This window comes from Protopterus annectens, chromosome 3.part1, assembly GCF_019279795.1.
Source record: "Protopterus annectens isolate FY-2018-M chromosome 3.part1, PAN1.0, whole genome shotgun sequence".
Classification (NCBI taxonomy): domain Eukaryota; kingdom Metazoa; phylum Chordata; order Ceratodontiformes; family Protopteridae; genus Protopterus; species Protopterus annectens.
In genome coordinates, this window is record NC_056732.1 from 81,947,786 (window position 1) to 81,968,514 (window position 20,729).

At 40.6% G+C, this 20,729-nt stretch overlaps 1 protein-coding gene across 1 annotated transcript in view; it reads right to left on the minus strand.

Moving 5' to 3' along the window:
* The window catches only part of LOC122797635 (fer-1-like protein 4), a 1,984,889-nt gene that overhangs the window by 1,625,702 nt on the left and 338,458 nt on the right, over positions 1 to 20,729 (minus strand). The gene's annotated exons all lie outside the window — the stretch shown is intronic.

Consider the following 20,729-nt stretch of genomic DNA (forward strand, 5'->3'; position numbering starts at 1 on the left):
AGTCTCTAAACCAACACTGTATATCCCAAAATCCTAACTCTCGATCAAATGTCCACTTATTAATAGATGGAGAAATTCATCCAAACTCAGGCCCAAGGAATACTTTTACTACCCAAGCCCATAGCCCTAAGCCCTCTAGTAAACTAACCACCACCAAACCTCCCAACTTACTCTTAATAGCATATCTCAATATACAAAGCAAAAATAATAAAGTTGCTCAACTCCATGCCCTCTTGGATGTTCAGTCATTTGACATCCTATGCCTGACAGAAACCTGGTTAAAACCTGTAACTCAAGACAATGTAGTCATCCCACCCAGATACAATATCTTAAGGCAAGGCTGTATAGCCAAGAAGGGAGGAGGGGTAGGTCTTCTATACAAAGCAGGGCTTCAAGTTACTGCTTCTGACTACAAACCACCTCAGGACAATAATGTTGAAATCCTCTACTGCTTAATACTCATAAATCCATCTATATCATCTGTATCTATCTGCCGCCTGGTAATAACACCAACACCCTGGAAAATATCCTTAACTGGCTATCACTAAACTTTCCACAATAAACTACAGTCCTCAGTGACTTTAACATTGACTGGAAGTGCTGTAGCAATGAACACCCTACTACCCATATTAACCTACATGTTTTTTCTCAAACCATTACCTCCCCAACCAGGATAAATAAACCCAATAAAAAAGAAACTATTTTCGACTGGATTCTTACAAATAACCATCACCAACCATATGATGTAGGGACCCTCCCTGATGATGTTAGTGACAACTTACCTATATCATCAGGCATAAGATCAATATACCCTTCCCACCCACACTGAGAAGAACTCAGACCAATAAAAACTTTAACCCAGATGGCTTCCAAAGTGAACTTGGGGCATGTGATTGGTCACCTTTAAAATACCTCCCAAAAGAGGAAGCTGCAAATTACTTCAATTCTAAATTCCTAGCCATTCTAGACTACCATGCACCAACCCGCTCTATCAGAATTAAGACTATATCAGCCCCATGGCTTACAAAAGAAACCAGGTACAAAATCCTACTTAGAAATAAATGCTGGGCCAAATGGCAAACGACAAAAAAACCCATAGATCAGCAGAAATTTATTCAGTTGAGAAATAGCACATGGAAAGCTATACTCTCAGATAAAAGAAACTTTTACTTAGAACTCCAGAAAACCCACCAAAATAAACCACAAAAGTTTTGGGCAACCATTAACAAACTTCTTCACCCAGGTCATTCCATTACACCAACCCCACAGGGCACTGACCATGAGAATCCCAAGCAAACTGCCAATACCTTCAATACCTTTTTCACAGAAGCCATTCAAACTCTTGCCAATCAGCTATCACCTGACAGCTTAACTTTGCTAACCTCAAGTACTAGCCCACTCCCTCCATTTCTCAGTCCCAACATCACGCATTCTCACCCTTATCCAAAAACTTAAACCAACTACCCCATCAGCTGACCAACTACCTGCTGAATATCTGCAAATAGCAGCCAAATCCATAGCCTATCCCATTTCCATCCTGATTAACAGAACCATAATCGAAGGCAACATCCCAACTATCTGGAAAATCTCTCACATTATCACCCTACATAAAGGTGGTAACTCCAACGAATTGTCAAACTATCGCCCCACAGACTTACTTTCTCCTCTGACCAAAATAATGGAAAATGCATCCATAGACAACTCCTAGACCACCCTATCCAAAATAACTTGCTTTCTAAATATCAACACGGATTTAGGCCATTCCATAGTACTACCACTGCTCTATTATCCTTTTCTGACTGCATTAATAAAAACTGTAACTACAATATGCTTTCCTCTGCACTCTTTATTGACCTTTCAAAAGCATTCAATATGGTCAACCATCAGATACTTTTAAATATCCTCAAATCCCTTTCACTAGATGCACTGACTATAAAATGGTTCCATTCTTACTTGGGCAATAGACAGCAGGCTGTGCTATGGGATAATAATCTATCTACTTACCTCCCCATTACCCTTGGTGTCCCCCAAGGATCCATATTAGGACCATTGTTGTTCTCAATTTTTATTAACGATCTTCACTCAGTAATTCCCCTAGCTACTTGTATTCAATATGCAGATGATTCCACACTAATATGCTCAGCCTTCTCGTCATCTGAGCTACAGTCCCTAACCCAAAAGGTATTTAATATAGTCGAACAATGGTTTACTCAGCGCTGCCTTTTGAACCCCCAAAAAAAACAAAACTCTTGATCTTCACTCCTACCCAGAAGTCTTCCACAGTAGATTTCACTGTCACATCTCACAATGGTACACTCATATCTCTCGATCCAACTACCAAACTCCTTGGAATAACAATTGACAACAATCTTAACTTTGACACTCATATTAACAACACAATAAAAACTGTAAATAGAAAACTGGGCTCCCTCTATAGGATCTAACCATTCCTTACTCCAGCAGCCAGAATAACTATTGCCCATACCCATCTAATGTCTGCACTCCTCTATGCCTCACCAATATATACTAAGCTGTCTAAAAATAACCTCAGCAAACTTGAAAACTCCTACAACAACATTGCCAGATTTGCCACTGGCAATCTATTTAGAACCCACCACTGTTATAATATAAAGCAGCTAGGATGGCTTGAGTTACAAAATCAACTAAAATTTCACCAACTTACCATTGCCCACAAGACCCTTTACCAACCTACTAATACTCCAATACTTTCAACCCTCATTACCCCCTATAAAAATCTTAACAACTTACACTCTTCAAATAAATTACTTGTTACAAGATGTAAATCCAACAACCTGGCTGGAGACTCTCTGTTCTCCAATACTGTCGGGCACAACTGGAACCTACTCTCCAGTGAACTTGTATCACTATCCTCAATATCACTTTTCAAATCTAAACTGAAATTATATTTTAGAACACACTGTCTATGCCCCTGTATTAATCCAGACTAACTTCCTCCTTCTATTACTAGCTACTGCTTACACTCTACCTCTCTATACTATATCCAGTTTCCTAAATAACAAAGAGAAGTTTATTCTTCTAGATACTACCTTTGTTTGCGGTGATTTCTTTCTTATTATTTGTTATATGTATGTGAGTGGTTTATGATTTACTTTTGGAATTACCTGTTATTATTTGCTAAATTGTATTTACCTGCAAATTTCTTTGAATTGTGATGCTGGAGATTATCTCCCCGAGCCTCCACTGAAAATGGACATGTATCCAGTTAGACTAGCCCAGTCAACAAATGTAAAATAAATAAATAAACAAACAAATAAATAAGGGCATCTAAGAGCATTCTGTACACACCAACCTCTTGAATGTACAGACTTCAACATGTTTTCCAGCCTTTCCCCTCAGCAAGAATGATAGCACTAAATAATGATAGACCAGTATACCTACCAACCTCCTACTGTATGACATCTGGACAAAGTCTGACATAATTGGTGGACAGAGGCCCAAATACATGGTCATACTTGAAATATTGCTGTTATACACTGAGAAAGTTACTGGTGTTACAGAGTTTGTTGTAACATATCTTTTCTGTGGGATATAAAGTCAGAAAAACAAATGGATATTACCATTTGCAGAATGCAATCTCCAGAGTATGCTACTGATTTGCCAAGGACAACACTTGTCTGGGGAACAGATCAGACATACCAGGCTAACCTGTGGCCATTATGTGGATGGCCCTACAGTTGAGAGCTTTGCAGAGACAGAACTTTGTCAGATTGAAACCCATGCAGAAGTAGCATGTGCAGACAAATCCTGTTAAACTATCAGTATTCCAAACATATAACAACAATACTCACATTCTGCCCCTAAGTCTTGAACCTTCTCCACCATTTGGTTGGCTTGTCTTCATAAGTCTTGTTGTAAGAGATGGTAGTTCACACAACTCCAGGATGTCTTCCTCACAAGTAAGGAAAAGTGCCAACACCCACATGGATTACTCAGTTATAGGAGTGTGTTGCCATGGCATTGGCTATTGAAAGAACTTCACAGCTGCTCTGCATGCAATTAGCAAGTGGGGAACACCAATAAGTGTACAGGCCATTACCTGGTCATGAGCATCACCTTCAAAAGCCATGCTACCACCTATTCAAACCAGCTGTATCCCTGTAGTGCACAGAGATAGAGAGAGAGAGAGAGAGAGAGAGAGAGAGAGAGAGAGAGAGAGAGAGAGAGAACAAATAAAATATAAACTGGAAAAGAGAAGAAGAAAATAGATAAGTGGAACATGTAAGCATGTAATTGAATGTAGTACTTGGTCTGTAATAACGGGAAATATGATTTGGAGGAATATATGTCCCAACAAGACTTGCTGTACTAATGTCCTGCTGAACAGCTATTATGGGCATAGCACCTGGCTCTCTCTGCAGTGGGAGAGATCACAGCCATACCTCTCTACTGTACAGATCTTTACAGAATGTCCAGATTTTTCCATCATAGTTTTTTGTCTGTTCCTCCTGAAATCTGAAATCTGAAATAACTGAGGATTGAAGTCATCAAGTAATGACAAACACTGGAGTTTAAGTCTCCACATCCTTAAGAATATTCATGGTAATGCAAAATGTATCATTTTAAAAACTTCCTGTGTTTGTAACAGGAATATTTAAAGTCTGTCCATATTTAATCCCCCATCATTTTAGGCTTTGTTCAGATGTGATGCTCTAAGAGGTTGCGAGGCAGGATCACAGCTCAGGAGCCTGAGTCACCCTGGGAAAGGACAGCTCATAAATGACAACCACTGGGGTGTCTGTCAAACAATTGTGACTGTGCCACTGCTAGGCCAGTTAATGGGATGTTGTCCATATCCATATGTTACCTGTGAATATGAGTATGACACATGTTTGTCTTGTAAAACTAAGAGACCTGTATAGGGCATGTGCATAGTAAAGTACTGTTGCAGACGTGTGTTGAACTGCATGTGATATATCGAATTAATGACATTCAACTGCACAGTGTTCTGCTGCACAATAAGCACATTTGTGACTGATATCTGTAGTCACATACACATATACTTGTGTTTTGTCAGCCAAACCACTGGCAAGTCTGTGAGCAATGACATTGTAACATAATTGCCTACTTATGACTGTTGGACATCTTCCAGGTTATCACAGTGATGTCAAAGCCTACTGTGCAATCAACGTATTAATGTATGGATCAGCTATATTAATGCAGTATCAAATTGATGTCCCTTTTGTCACCCATTTATGTGTGCCATTATCCAGATATACTGCTATAACAAGGTGAGAAGTATGATTGAGCAGCAAGACTGTAAATACAGTGTGCCATACTAACATAGAAGAGAAATGTATACCAGGTATCCTTGAGCACATGTATGTATGCGTATGTTCAGCTGGAAGGCACAAAACTAATCATATGGGTTTCAAGCAGTCAGGTACATAGGTTGTGCATGTTCCACATGTATGTAATATCAGTGTCAGTGCATACAACAGACATAAATACGTACAGCTACTGGTTGTTGCATTGCCCCGATACTGATATGGGTACTAGAGTAGGCATATTTATCAGGTAGTAATCGGAGAAGTGTCCAACTGTGTTATGACCCTCTGTCCATGCCTACCACTACCAACTATATCAACACCTATATACAGTGGATATCACAAGTGTACACACCCCTGTTGGCATGCCAGGTTTGTGTGCTGTATGACAGTCAGACCACAGAAGATCGGTTCATAATGTTTCTCATCTTGTGTGACCCCTAATCTGTACAATTCCATTGAAAAACAATCAAAGGTGTTTCTAGGAAGATGAGCAACTATTGCCAAGTGAAGATGTGCCATGATGTTAGAGTCTAAACCAAGACAAATGAATGTTGTAACCATCTCAAGTGGTGCATACACATCATATCAGTTTAAGGGTGTGCACACTCATTCAACTGGCTTATTGTACTGATTATTATTTCCATATGATTTCACAGACCAGATTGTTATGTTTTCAATTGAATTGTACAGGCTATAGGTTACATTAAAGGTAGGAATTGTTTTGAAATGAGTTATTGTGGTGTTATGTTCCAATTGCACAAATATCATACATTGTAACAGGGGTGTGTACCCTTTATATCGACTGTAGCTATATGGACTCAGCAGTACCTGACCTGTTTAACCAGCCTCCATCAAGGTAGAGTAATCCCCTTTGGTGGACAGCAGCAATACACAAACCACATAATAGTCTGCTATATTGGCTGTACAGGGACAAATAGGTGCAGGCAACAACTTGGAACCAAGTCCACCTCTATCTGAGCAAGCATGTAAGGTCATAGGTGACTTCCTGTAAGGCTGACTATGCCTACAAATCAGACATATCCACACCACCAAGGACAATTGCAACAGTGTCTCCACATATGTTGTCAGTGTCAGAAGAAACAATACAATTCACCCTGTACTGGGGGTACAGAGCACCTCATACACACATGCCATGGATATAGGCAACCTGCATCAGACAGGTTAGGAGGGAACATTGCCACCCTGTCCACCCCAGTTGGACAGGGGGATATGCACATCAACCACACTCCTCCCCTTAGCAATGGTGAGCATGTACATATTGCCTGGAACAACAGCATATCTCCATGGGGCATAACAGCATCACTGTCTGCCTCCTACATTAACTCAGGCATGTGCTCACAGCTCCATCATACACCACAGTCAAACACAGACCTGACACCATCCACACACCATGGAAGATGGCCACTGTCAACCCTCTACACAGAAATGAATGGATAATAGAGGATTGTGCAATCAAGTGTCCAACATTGGGGGGAATAAGATAGCTCAGGGCCAGGAGTGTAATGCAAGGTGCTATAGCCATGATAGCTTGGAGGGTTGTGGTGTAGTGTGGATTATTTGCAAGTAATATCCACTGTTCATGTGCAATTTGACAACCGTATGAGGTCCTGTGACCTTTTTCCTGTTTATTATTTATTATTTATTTATTTATTTAGTTACATTTGTTGACCAGAAGAGTCTGACTGGACACAGGCCTGTTTTCAGCAGAGGCCCAGGGAGAAAAGCTCCACATTAAGTATTATTTGCATTATACAGTTAAAAAAACATAGCATTTAAATATAGACATTAGTCCAGTTAAGGATGCAAGACAAGAAGAAAACAGATGTAAAACAGCTGTAGAACATAGTACAATTTTAAAATATGGAGACATATACTAAACATGGTTACAAATGTAGTTGAGATTCATCAGTGAACAATTGAGACAATCTGTTTTTGAGGTACATAACAGCCATTAGCAGTTGTTGATACAAGAAGTTAGTATTATGTGGTAGGTAGCTGGGAACATGAGTAGCCAAGCTTGCTAAGAGTAGGTTTTTGATAGGGGGCTGAGAGAGGTAGTGGGTGGGGGGAGTGGATGGTATTAGTGGGGGGGGGTTGCAAGGGCATATCTGGCAAGTTTTGAAGTGTGATTTTAGTAAGGATTTAAAGTGGGTGCAAGAAGTTACAGAGGTAATTGAGAATGGGAGGGAGTTCCAGAGTTTGGCTATAGTGCAGGAGAATAATGCTTCTCCAGCAGAGTAAATGGCTCTTGTGACCTGTAGGAGTTTTTTTGTGGCTGGATCTTAGTGGTCTCGTGGTTATGTAGGCTTGGAGTAGATTCTGGAGGGATGGGACTTTTAGTGGTTGGTTTATTATTTTGTGGGCAAGTGCGAGTTGGTACAACTGAAGGAGGTGGGGGAGCTCTAGCCAGCCCAGTTTTGCTAGTGACAGACAGTGGTAAGTACGGTAAGAAGCCCCTGTGATGAATTTGGCGATTCTGTTGTAGCAGGTTTTGAGCTTATTTAGATCGCATTGCCTAAGGTTAGTAAATATTGGAGAGGCGTAGAGTAGGGTAGAGATAAGATGAGAATTTGCTACCAAAATTTTAGCTGCTTTGGTAAGTAGTTGCTGATTCCTATATAATGCTCCTAGTTTTTTGTGCACTTTTTTAATAGTCATGGAAATGTGAATGTCAAAACTTCAGTTTATTGTCTATTTCTACTCCTAGTAATTTGGTGTGTTCTGTAGGATGGATGGTGGTGTTGTCTTTTGCTGTGATGTTAAAGTGAGAGCTGTCTAGGGTAAGTTTGGTGGGTTGGAAGATTAGTAATTTTGTTATGTTTGGATTGAGTATTAGTTGGGCATCGGATAACCATGTTTCAATAGAAGAAAATGCTTACTGTGTGACTTTTTGCAGTTCTGATAGGGAGTGGGCTGTGCAGATGATGGTTGAGTCATCTGTGTATTGTATGAGTGTGCCATGTTTTGTGGCGGAGGCTAGATTATTGATGAAAATAGAGAAGAGTAGGGGTCCCAGGAAGGACCCTTGTGGAACTCCTATGGAGACTGGTAGTTGGGGGATAGGTTGCCTTGCCAAACAACTGCTTGTTGGCGGTCAGATAGGTAACTCTGAAACCAGTTGATGACTGGTTGAGAGAAGGATAGGTTACTGAGAAGAGAGATGAGTTTGTGTGGGGCTATGTCGAAAGCTTTAGAGAGGTCTAGGAAGGTATCTGAGGAGAGATAACCTGCATTTTTATTTTGTAGGATAGTGTTAGAGAAAGAGAGTAAGGCGGTGGTGGTGCTATGGTTAGGTCAGAAACCGTGTTGTGTGTTGGAGAGGAGGTTGTTAGCAAGAAGGTGATCTGAGACCCATCTCTCTATGTTTATGTTTTCCAGGTGACATGCAGAGGGCTCGCCTACCAGCATTCTCTGTTGGGGAAACTGACATCATCACCCAATATGTGATCAAACATTTTGCCCTGTTATTTGGACAGAGAGCAGAAGATGTGTGGGAGAGGGCCGCTCTGTGGAACAGTCTGGTCCACAAGGAAAATGGTGCAGGCCTGCACATCAGAACTTATGAGCATGTGCAGCATCGGGCCACTGACCTCATCTGCCATGCCTGTCAATAGGCTGCTGCTGTAGCGAGGGACTGGCTAGCCACAGGTGGGGGCCCAGCCATCCAGCCCCCACTGACACCCACCGAGGAGTTCCTCACCAACCTTGGGGCACCCGCCCAATGCACAAGCCATGAAGCTGAGGAAAGCATTGTGGAGGTGGGTTGCACACACACACACACACACACACACACACACACACACACACACACACACACACACACACACACACACACACACACACACACACACACACACACACACACACACACACACACACGCACACACACACACACACACACACACACACACACGAGCAGCCCTGCAGTATCAGGCTATGATGCATTCCACAGCTGTCAGCCCCCAAACATGGACCACACCACATCTCCACAGGTGGTTTTGTCTCCATATTAATTATGGCTTGGAACACCTCCAGACTAGTATCCCAGCATAATGCATTAGAGATACTTTTGGTACAACTGCCTTGAGGTAATAGTGCAATCCAGACCATAGCCTGCTATGAGTTCACATCTATGTCCCTAGACTGTCAATACACATTCCTCAACACCCTGCCATCTCTAATGGTCCAACACAACACTGTCATAGTATGAGACTTCAACTACCCCTCCATCACATGGGGAAAGTAGCCAAGCACCAGTACAGTGGCCCAACACTTCTGGGATTCATCATTTCCAATGCCTTGAACCAGCTCATACTGACCCCCGGCAGAGGATGCAACAACCTTGACCTGTGTTGACCACTTAAATATGGGACTGTTGCTCATCCACAGTTGTCAATCCCTGCATGATGAGATCCACACAGGCTATAATCAGCATGGAACTCGACATGTCAGCCACACCCCCACAAAGGTAACCACCTTGCAAAACCTCTCCAAAGCTGACTTTGCAGCCATTAAAACAGGGGTGTATGACTCCACTGCACCCATGGCAATGGGAAATAGCTGCATGAGTGTGGAATCATATGCATATGCACTGTACAAACAGGTACATGAATGCATGGTACTAGCCAGAGCTAACATAACCCAGACACTGTCCTCCAAACACTAGGAGACAATGTGATGTTCCCACAGAAGGAGGACACTGTTGCAGTGAAAGGTGGCTCCCATGACTGTTGAACTCTCTTATTAGCCTCAAACACAACTTTGTATCCCTCATGGAATCCCCTTCTGGCATCTATGATGGCAGATATGCAGCAGACACTGATGACAGTCACAACAGCCTTTGATAGTTAAATCAACAACCTCCAAAGCATTAAACACAAGTTCTGTGAGTTACTGTATAATGCTAATACCTATCCTGAGACAACAGATATTGACCACAGTCATGGCAATACATTCAGTGCCAGCTTTACCCCTCTTTCTCCTGACAAGTGAAGTGCTGAGTGAATGTGTTCTCACATGCTGTATCCTGTTTCTGTTCTGGGAGTCTGTGTGTCACCAGGATGTGGCCCTGCAGCAAGACCAAGGGGTATGGCAGTGTGGTAACACATCCACCATGTCTTAGGCAAGCTGCAGTTGTATCTGCATGGAATTCCCCAGTCTGTAACAGTGATTGCATATGCCTCATAGATTATAGGGCTGAGGGTTGTACATAGGCACATATTGATTTACAACATCTATTGTAAAGTAGAGAATGGTATGTGTTGTGGTTTAGACACACCTCTGATTGCGAATCACCACAGCCACAGGGGATATTCATAAACCAAACACACTGAAATTACTACACACACACACACACGCACACACACACACACACACACACACACGCACGCACGCACACACACACACACACACACACACACACACACACACACACACACACACACACACACACACACTGGGCCTGAAGGCTCTATAAGGGTAGCCCAAGGGAATACCCTGGCATCAGGGCAAATGACAATAGTCCCCAGGGGTGGGTATTCTATTCCCCATCCACATATCCAGATTTCTATTGTGGGTGGCCAGTGATGTGCACTGCTTCACATGTATGTGATTTATATTACATAACATAGACAGTGCCTGGGTTGTGCAAATGTCCCACATGCATGTTCTTTGAAGTGTGGAAATGTGCTTGAGGTCTCTGGGGCATGTTGTGTGGACAGATTGGTATCTACAGAAGTAACATTCCTGACCTAGTTTGGTGAGACATGGCTGTGTAACTGAGGTAGTGATTGCACCTACATAGACAGTATGATACAGGGATTCATTGGAGTTATTGGAGTCTGTCCATACAGGGCATGTGTATAAGGCATGGTATTCTCTTTGTGAGGTACATTTGCAGACTCTACAGTTGTTGCAGGTGTCCAGTGGTGAACATGGCAAAAGGGCCACTCTACACATTGATTGGGCTACTGAGGGAGTGGAACAGGGTGTCATGTCCTTTTACTTGCTGGATAACACACACTCAGTCAGGAGATGTAACACATCAAAGTACTTTCTGATGTCATTGGCACCGTTGTGGTCAACAGGCAGCTGACTGTCAACCTGTGTTCCCCATTTTGTTATAATAACATCACTGTACAGTGGACTACCACCAATGTATTACATCATGTGAGCCATGGTGTTCCCAAAGGTAATGGCGGCACATCTCTTGGCATTGAGGTAATGTCCAGGGTTCTGACAACAGTCACAGGTATCAAGTAGCCTTTGGGCGTGATGTCAACATCACATGGATCGTGAATGCTACCACCCATCTTACTGTTGTATGCAAACATTATCAGCCAGGGTGCCTTTATGTTCTCCTGCACCTCAGAAGGGTAGATTCCAAACATGAGAGGACATGGGTCCATATCCTGTGTGACACCTGTCATGTCTGGTCATCGATTTGACATGGAGTCCACTGCAATCACACCGAGGATACTATCTGTGAGGCAATTTGCAGGAGAACTACTGATATAGTGGTTGCTGCCTAGCCAAGTATGTTTGTGTATGATTCCTGGGTGGAGAGTGGTCTCTGAGTATTAGAAGGATTATCTATATTGTTAACTAATCCATACTGTCACATAGTCATTGCACATGGCACTACACATTTAGGGCTGTGGATTGTCTACACCAACCTCTACAGCGTTTGACAACTGTTGGCCTTGTAATGTGGACATTGGGACATATACTAGGTCCTCAATATAATAATTTAGCAAAACCCGCCCCCCCATGGATCCTGTTATTACACAATCACACCAACACCCACACAGGATACTAATGACAGGCAGAGACACAAGCACACTTGCCAGTACTCAGTTTCGAGCCCCTACCTATCTATGTATTGTTACTATAGTGTTATGCATTTATTGAACATGCCACAGGGCTTATAAGATGGATGTTGTCCCAAGGTACTTCAAAAGTGGGGAACATCACCAGCCCTTGTAAATACTAGCACTGGGTGATGTAGCGGGCGAGAAATTTCATAAAGTATTTTACCCTACACATACATTTACATTTGCCAGGAGTAAGGTTTGAACCTTTATCTAACTATGTTTCCAGACCTTTATCTTATGCATTTACCACACACACCACTGACCTTACAAGGTTTAGGATTGCCAACAGGTACTTCAAAGGTGAATGATATCTGCAGGCTGGCTAAAGTCAAGCATTGAGAAGTGTACTGGGTGTAAATGGGGCCAAAATCTTTAAGGTATGACCACATATATACATACACATAAACACTTGCCTGGAATGAGATTAAAACCCATACCTATGGAGCTATTGCTGCTACATTGCTACAAATTTAGCACATGCACTACAGAGCTTATAGGTAGAGCAGTGTCCAAACATACCTCTAAGGATAGTGTCATCAGCAGCAGTGCTAAAGGAGGGGGTAAGGGAAGTGTCGTGAGTATGAATGGCCACAAAATCAGGTCTCTATAAAGATGCACACACTCGCTCACACAAACACATATATTTTCACAGTTGTCAAGACCGAGATTAGAACTCTTACCTAACTGGTTTGCTACACTACAGTATTACACAGTTATCGCAAGTGTCACAGAGATTATATGTAAGAAGGCTGTCCAAAGGTATCTTTGAAGGTGAGTCTAATCAGCAGCAGTGCTAAAAGTGGGGTAAGGGAAGTGTAGTGAGTTTGAATGGCCTCAAAATCATGTCTCTACAAAGACACACACACTCTCACACAAACACATTTGCACAGTTGTCAGGAGAGGGATTAGAACTCCTACCTGACTAGTTTGCTACACTACAGTATTACACAGTTATCACAAGCTCCACAGAGTTTATATGCTGGAGAGCTGTCCACAGGTATCTTTGAAAGTGAGTGACATCAGCAGCAGTGCTAAAGGAGGGGGCCAGGGAAATGTAGTAAGTGTGGATGGCCTCAAAATCATGTCTCTACAAAGACAGACACACTCTCACACACAAACACACATATTTTCACAGGTGCCAGGACAGGGATTAGAACTCCTACCTTACTAGTTTGCTACACTACAGTATTACACAGATATTGCAAGCACCATGGAGCTTATATGTTAGAAAACTGTCCAAAGGTATCTTTGAAGGTGAGTGACATCAGCAGCTGTGCTAAAGGAGGGGTAGGGGAAGTGTAGTGAATGTGAATGGCCTCAAAATCATGTATTTACAAAGACACACACACACACATTTTCACAGTTGCCAGGACAGGGATTAGAACTTTTACCTAACTAGTTTGCTACACTATAGCATTACACAGTTATCGCAAGCACCACTGAGCTTATATATTGGAGAGCTGTCCAAAGGTGTCTTTGAAGGTGAGTGACATCAGCAGCAGTGCTAAAGGAGGGGTAAGGGAAGTGTAGTTAGTGTGAATGGCCTCAATATCATGTCTTTACAAAGATGCGCAAACTCTCTCACACAAACACACACATTTTCACAGTTGCCAGGACAAGGATTAGAACTCCTACCTAACTAGGTTGCTACACTATAACATTAGGCAGCTATCGCAAGCACCACAGAGCTCATAGGGTTACAAGCTGCCCAAAGGGCTATTTCAGGGTGACTGACATCAGCAGAAGTGCTAAAGTAGGGCAATGGGAAGTGTAATGAGTGTGAATGGCCTCAAACACATTCATCTAGAAACACACACTCACACACAACTTTACATTTGACAGGACTGAGATAACAATTGCTACATGGATACTTATTTGTACTGTAGTGTTACACAGTTATCACAAGCACCACTGAGATTATAGGGTTGAGGGCTAACCAAAGGAATTCCTACAGTGAATAACATCAGCACATCAAGTGATATAGGCCAATGGGATGTGTACTGGGTGGGAAAGGCCTCATAATGGGATTCCCTCTGTCGCTGTCTATCTCTCTCTTTCCAAAGTCTTTGTGTGTATATGTTTGACATATAATATTATGTTGGCCTTAGAAATGAGTGAGTATTCTTATCTCATGTGTGTGTGTGTGTGTGTGTGTGTGTGTGTGTGTGTGTGTGTGTGTGTGTGTGTGTGTGTGTGTGTGTGTGTGTGTGTGTGAGGTATCAATGGTGTACAATTTGGTGTGTGTGCACAGACATCGGGGAATAACAGATATCTGTAGTCCACTGTGTTGTCATACAGGGTCTTCATTTATCTAAGTGTAGGAGCATGCTCACTTTAACCATCTACATTGAGTGTGTATATCCATTCCAGGGAGATTTGGACTCCAGTTCAGGGTTTTGTGTGTTACAGCTACACCTCTCAAAAAATGAAAAACGGAGAAAATTCAAAAACTAGTAACACCAGGTTCCTCCGCTATACATGATTTCCAATAAAGGCAGTCTCACTGGTACAATTCATAATGGCAGTAACAATGAAGAACTGTTCAGTCCATGACCAAATGATAATGTAATAGTTTATTGAATTTTAAAACAACCAGATAAATTAAGCGCTTTCATTTCCACTCTGGAAACTTCATCAGAATGAATAATACTAGTCTGCGGACATATTTATATTAATTGACTACAATTCAATTAAGTAATCAAGTCGATAATCACTGTGGTTTGTTAAAGATACAGTACAAGATATTAAAATGCAGTATGAGATGGTATATATAATGTAAAACATATATAATAAATATCAATCAAAGTATATATAGACATATAACATCATAAAACATACCATAAAGGACACTTCCATATATGAAACCATACAAGTCTCTAATATAAGTTCATAAGAATTTTTGAAAAGTATTTTAAAATCATGTTGATGTGAATATAAATGTATAAAAAATGTTAAAATATATGTATAGAAATATGTATAATGTATATATGTATATATAGACTATGAATGTATGAATAAATGTGTATATAAATGTATATATTATATATACTAAATTAATATAAATAAAATATAATATACAAATGTATATAAAACAAATATGTATATAATGCCAAGATACTGTACCCAAATGCTTTCTTAATATTAAAGTGCAAAGTGAATACAAAGTATTAATATATTCCAAATTCATGTTGTAAAACTACAATTACTAACTAACAATGCTATTCATATTCTCAGTTTCTAATGTTTTATTTTATACATTTATTGTTTTTCTTTTGTTGTTATTTTTTTACCTTATTGACCCTTAATCTTAGTGCTGGTAAAAGTGATACATAATCATTCATCCCAGGGGGTGTGTTGGAGTCTATCCGCAATTGCCAGATTAACTCCCTATAACACAACTTATTTTCCCAATCTCCCCCTCTACTATCCCTAGATAACATTTCAAAATCCAAAATTTAAAATTGGCTTCCGTGCATAACAAAGTATGTTTATAAAGTGCATTAGTATCCCTTTTCCTGTTAACATCATACATATGTTCATAAATCCTCTGTCGCAGATATCTTTCTGTCTTCCCTACGTAATAAGCCCAGCAGAAGGTACAATAGGCTAAATACACAATCCCCTTTGCATAACAAGTGTAATGTTGTTTGTTCTTAAGAATTGTTGGGATGGTAGGTATTAATAAATCACCTGTATTCGCTACAAATATACATTGGGAACATCTTCCACAATGGAAAGTTCCCTTTTTCTTATTCATTTCTTCATCCTTCTCCTGCTTAGTTTTATCAAAAATATTTTTGAGGTTGAGACCCCTTCTAAAACTATAACACAAGTGCCTATTGAATACTTCTAGCTTGTTGGGCATACTTTTAAAAATGTCCCATGTCTTATCAATAACCCTTCTTATCAAGTTAGTATTAGAATTGTATGTCATAACTAGAAAGGGGGTAGCATCCTTCTTTATATGGGTCGCCCTGTTCAAAAACTCACCTGTATTATTTATTGAAACAATATTCTCTATATTACCCCCTGTGTTCAATAGGGGTATAATCTTGTCCCCCACCCCTTTATCACCTCCTCCTTGAAGGATGTGATGAGTGAGTCATGGTACCCTCTCTCCAAAAATAGTTTGTGCACGTATTCCATTTCATTAATAAAATCATTGTATCTGAATGTCATCCTAGCCACCCTAACCATTTGTCCTTTTATAATGTTCTTCTTCTGCAATGGAGGGTGGTTACTATAGTAATGCAAATAAGAATTAGAAAAACAAGCCTTTCTATAAATTTTTGACACAAACTTTTCATTTGAATTGTCTTTTAAAATAGTCACATCTAAGTAGTGTATCTCCTCTGTGTTAAACTCATGTGTAAATTTTAGAAACTGAGTTGAATTGTTCAAATATTCCATGACCTTAGGAACATCATCTGGGTGAACCTTTCCACACTATCAGTATGTCATCCAAGAACCGGAAATATTTCACTATATTGTCCATGAATGGAGAGTTAAAAACAAAATGTAACTCCCAGTATAGCATGACTATATTGGCAAAAATGGGGGCACAAGCTGCCCTCATAGCCACACCATCCAACTGATGAAAAATGTCTCCCTGGAAGTAAATAAATAAAGTAGGCAGCTATCGCAAACACCATGGAGCTTATAGGGCTACAAGCTGCCCAAAGGGTTATTTCAGGGTGACTGACATCAGCAGGAGTGCTAAAGTAGGGCAATGGGAAGTGTAATGAGTGTGAATGGCCTCAAACACATTCATCTAGAAACACACACACACACTCACACACAACTTTACATTTGACAGGACTGAGATAATTGCTACATGGATACTTATTTGTACTGTAGTGTTACACAGTTATCACAAGCACCGCTGAGACTGTAGGGCTGAGGGCTAACCAAAGGAATTCCTATAGTTATCACAAGCACCTCTGAGACTGTAGGGCTGAGGGCTAACCAAAGGAATTCCTACAGTGAATGACATCAGCAAATCAAGTGATATAGGCCAATGGGATATGTACTGGGTGGGAAAGGCCTCATAATGGGATTCCTTCTGTCGCTGTCTGTCTCCCTCTTTCCCACGTCTCTGTGTGTATGTGCTTGACATATAATATTATGTTGGCCTTAGATATGAGGGAGTATTCCTATCGTGTGTGTGTGTGTGTGTGTGTGTGTGTGTGTGTGTGTGTGTGTGAGGTATCAATGGTGTACAATTTGGTGTGTGTGCACAGACATTGGGGAATAACAGATATCTGTAGTCCACTGTGTTGTCATACAGGGGCTTCATTTATCTAAGTGTAGGAGCATGCTCACTTTAACTATCTGCACTGAGTGTGTGCATCCATTACAGGGAGATTTTGACTCCAGTTCAGGGTTTTGTGTGTTACAGCTACACCTAGCAACCTGTTTCTGCAGGATATCAGTAGATAGGTTGCCAATATGGAGACACAATGGGCGTAACATACAGAAGATACTGTAACTATTGCTGTCTGTACTGCTTGTGTAACATGGTTGGTTGTAGCATAGTTTGTCTGACATATGTACTGTTTTACACTGTGATGTATCATGTCATCAACTACTTGCATATATCATTCTTTGCTCACAGTTATTTACCAGGGAAATGCAAGATGAATGAAGCTGAGACCAATATTCTGAGGCATATAGACTACACATTCTGGCACACTCCTGCCATTGTGGAGGGGTAGCTACAGACAATAGACTGCTGGTTCTGTGTAAATGGTCCAGCACCTTGGTGTTATGCTGGCTGGGGATCCCCTTCTTGTGCTTTTCTCAACTTAATGGAATGGCCATATCCTGCTGGGGACATACCTCTCAGCTGTACAGTTACACCCAGGTTATCCAGAGTTAGGACTCGTATATCTGGTCAGTTTACCTTCACATTGTGGTTTACAAGCAGGTTTGTAGCTATTCATTCATGGGTTTGCAGTCAGGGGCTAGTATGGGTGGACATTAGAATTTCAGACTTCACACACTCCATGACATCCATGCTTCTACACCCTCCACAGTTATTATCTCCTCTTCCTAACATTATGAAAGCAATATCTCACCGGTATCCCTATAGTTGGGCCTTTACCCCAGTAGTATTTATGGCCTGGTACACAGATCTTGCAGTAGGACATGGGGAGGCATGCTACTGGCATTTGTCAACATGGCCTTGAATTTGTTTTCTGTTTACTGTGTTAGGTTGTTAGTTAGGACCCCCTGACATTCCATACATTGGCACTATAGGTGAGGCATGGGCTTTTGCCAGAGGAGTTTAGGCCATTTGAAAGTGCTGCAGGCCATCTGCAGCAGGCCAGTGCATTCTGTCACTCATACGTTCCCAGGCTGCAAGCCAGTGGATTACCCTGGGGTGCCAGTGGTAAGGGGCTGAGGTGTTCCTGTCAATCCTTCCTGCTCATACTGATCCACGTGTCTGGATATGGTCAGGTTGCTGCTTACAGGTAGGGACACACCTGCATGGGACACCTATTCAGCATGCAGCATCATGTATGTATTCCCATACAGAGATGGGTTCATGCTGTAGTCATATGACCTGTGACAAACTTGTGGCTGATGGTGGGGTGAGCTGGGTGCATGTGTGATATGGAAGCTACTGGCATTTGACTCACAGATATACATGGGACATTCCCCTTATGCTGTCTTGTGTGTGGACACGGGCATCCTGTCATTACTTTATAACTGTGCCTTTTGTGGTCTGCCAGTGATTGGCCAGACTACCAGTATTCCACACTAGAGGGACAATGTGTATACACACACACACACACACACACACACGCACACACACACAAACACACACACACAAACACACACACTTGTTCATTGTTTTCTCTCTACATGACCATTCCTTCCACTGATTTCTACATGTTTGATTTGACTTTGCCTTATTTATCAGCTTGACTGATGTCTTCTTCTCATCATTTAACTGCTGCTTCTTGCCTTCACATCTTATGACTTCTGAGTCTGATCTTTAAACCTTTAATATTGCTAGCATTTAATATGAAAAAAGAACGCCAAAAAGGTAACTAACACAAATAATCAGCCTGAATGAAAGATGAAACTCAGTACATAGCGTAACCAGTAGTTTAATGCCGGCTTTTCATTAAAACTTCTTCAGAATACAAAAGACCATAATTCAATGCATTTTAAATAACCAAACAATTAACAAGCAATTACTTAATTAAAATCATCCCAAACCAATTGTTTTAAAAGACATTCTGTTTTTAAAAACAAAAGAATCAATCCCTTATTCACTTGTAGTTTCCTGTGTTTTAAAAACATTTAATGTTAATGTAATGTAATCATTAAGGCCAGGGAACTTGTCTGAGTTTTATCTGCCACATGGTTTCAGCTGTTTCTAAAAATTCTTATAATCTCCTGCCTACAAGATCGGCACACTACCTGAAACAAAATTTCTTATATCCATTACAAGTTTAGGTGTGTTTTATACAGGCATTGTTTTCATCATGTGCGTTTGATACTATAAAGATGCTCTCTGATTCTAATGTTTAAACAACAAGTAGTCATACCTATGTAGTATGCAGAGCAACCAGAACATTGACCAATATAAACCACCCCCTTTGTTTTACAATCAACATAACAGGGTACTTTAAAGGTCTTGTCAAAGGTGTCTATTTTGATGTAAGGTCCCTCTGAAATAAATCGACACATGTTGCAACTGTGGCAAACATGCATCCCAGTCTTGTTAGTGTTAATAGCTATTAACACTAACAAGACTGGGATTCTGTTCTTTGTCATTATTAATCAATCTAATTTTGTTTAAGATATTAAATTAAAATGGTCAATGTTCAGACCTTCTACATACTATGGTATGAACTGATTAATCTTTAGAAGAATCGAAATCTTTCTAATCTAATCAAACTTAATGCCCGCTAATATAAATTCAATATGAAACAGCACATTTCTTTGAAGTAAAATAGAATTATTGAGAATTTTAGAAGGCGATAATGGCGGCAAAACTCGAATAAACTTCAAATAATATTTCCCATTAGATAAATGTTAAACTGATAAAGTTAGGTCCTTGATGACAAGATGATGAACGGACTGAATTGGTTTGATGGATTCTTTATTGTTGTTTGGTTATTTAAATGCATTGAATTATGGTTTTTGTATTCTGAAGAAGTATTATTAAACTACTGGTTACGCTATTTACTGAGTTTCATCTTTCATTCAGGCTGATTATTTGTGTAGCATTTAATATGAGTTACAGGAATTGTTACAGCTTACTCTATTTTTTGTTGTTGTTGTTCTTTATTGTCCTCTATCACACAGCATATTTTTATTCCTTTCTTATAATTCTTTTACTAATTAAGTTGTCCCCTGGCTCTTTAAATCCTTAATTGCAATTTCAGCTGTGGGAGTCATCAAATTTTCTATATTCCCAAATGGTAATTTTATCTGCATTGATTTCTATTATTCCTTAGTACTGTTAATGACGTCATGGCATGGCTGCTTCACCACTGCCTCTTTGACTGAC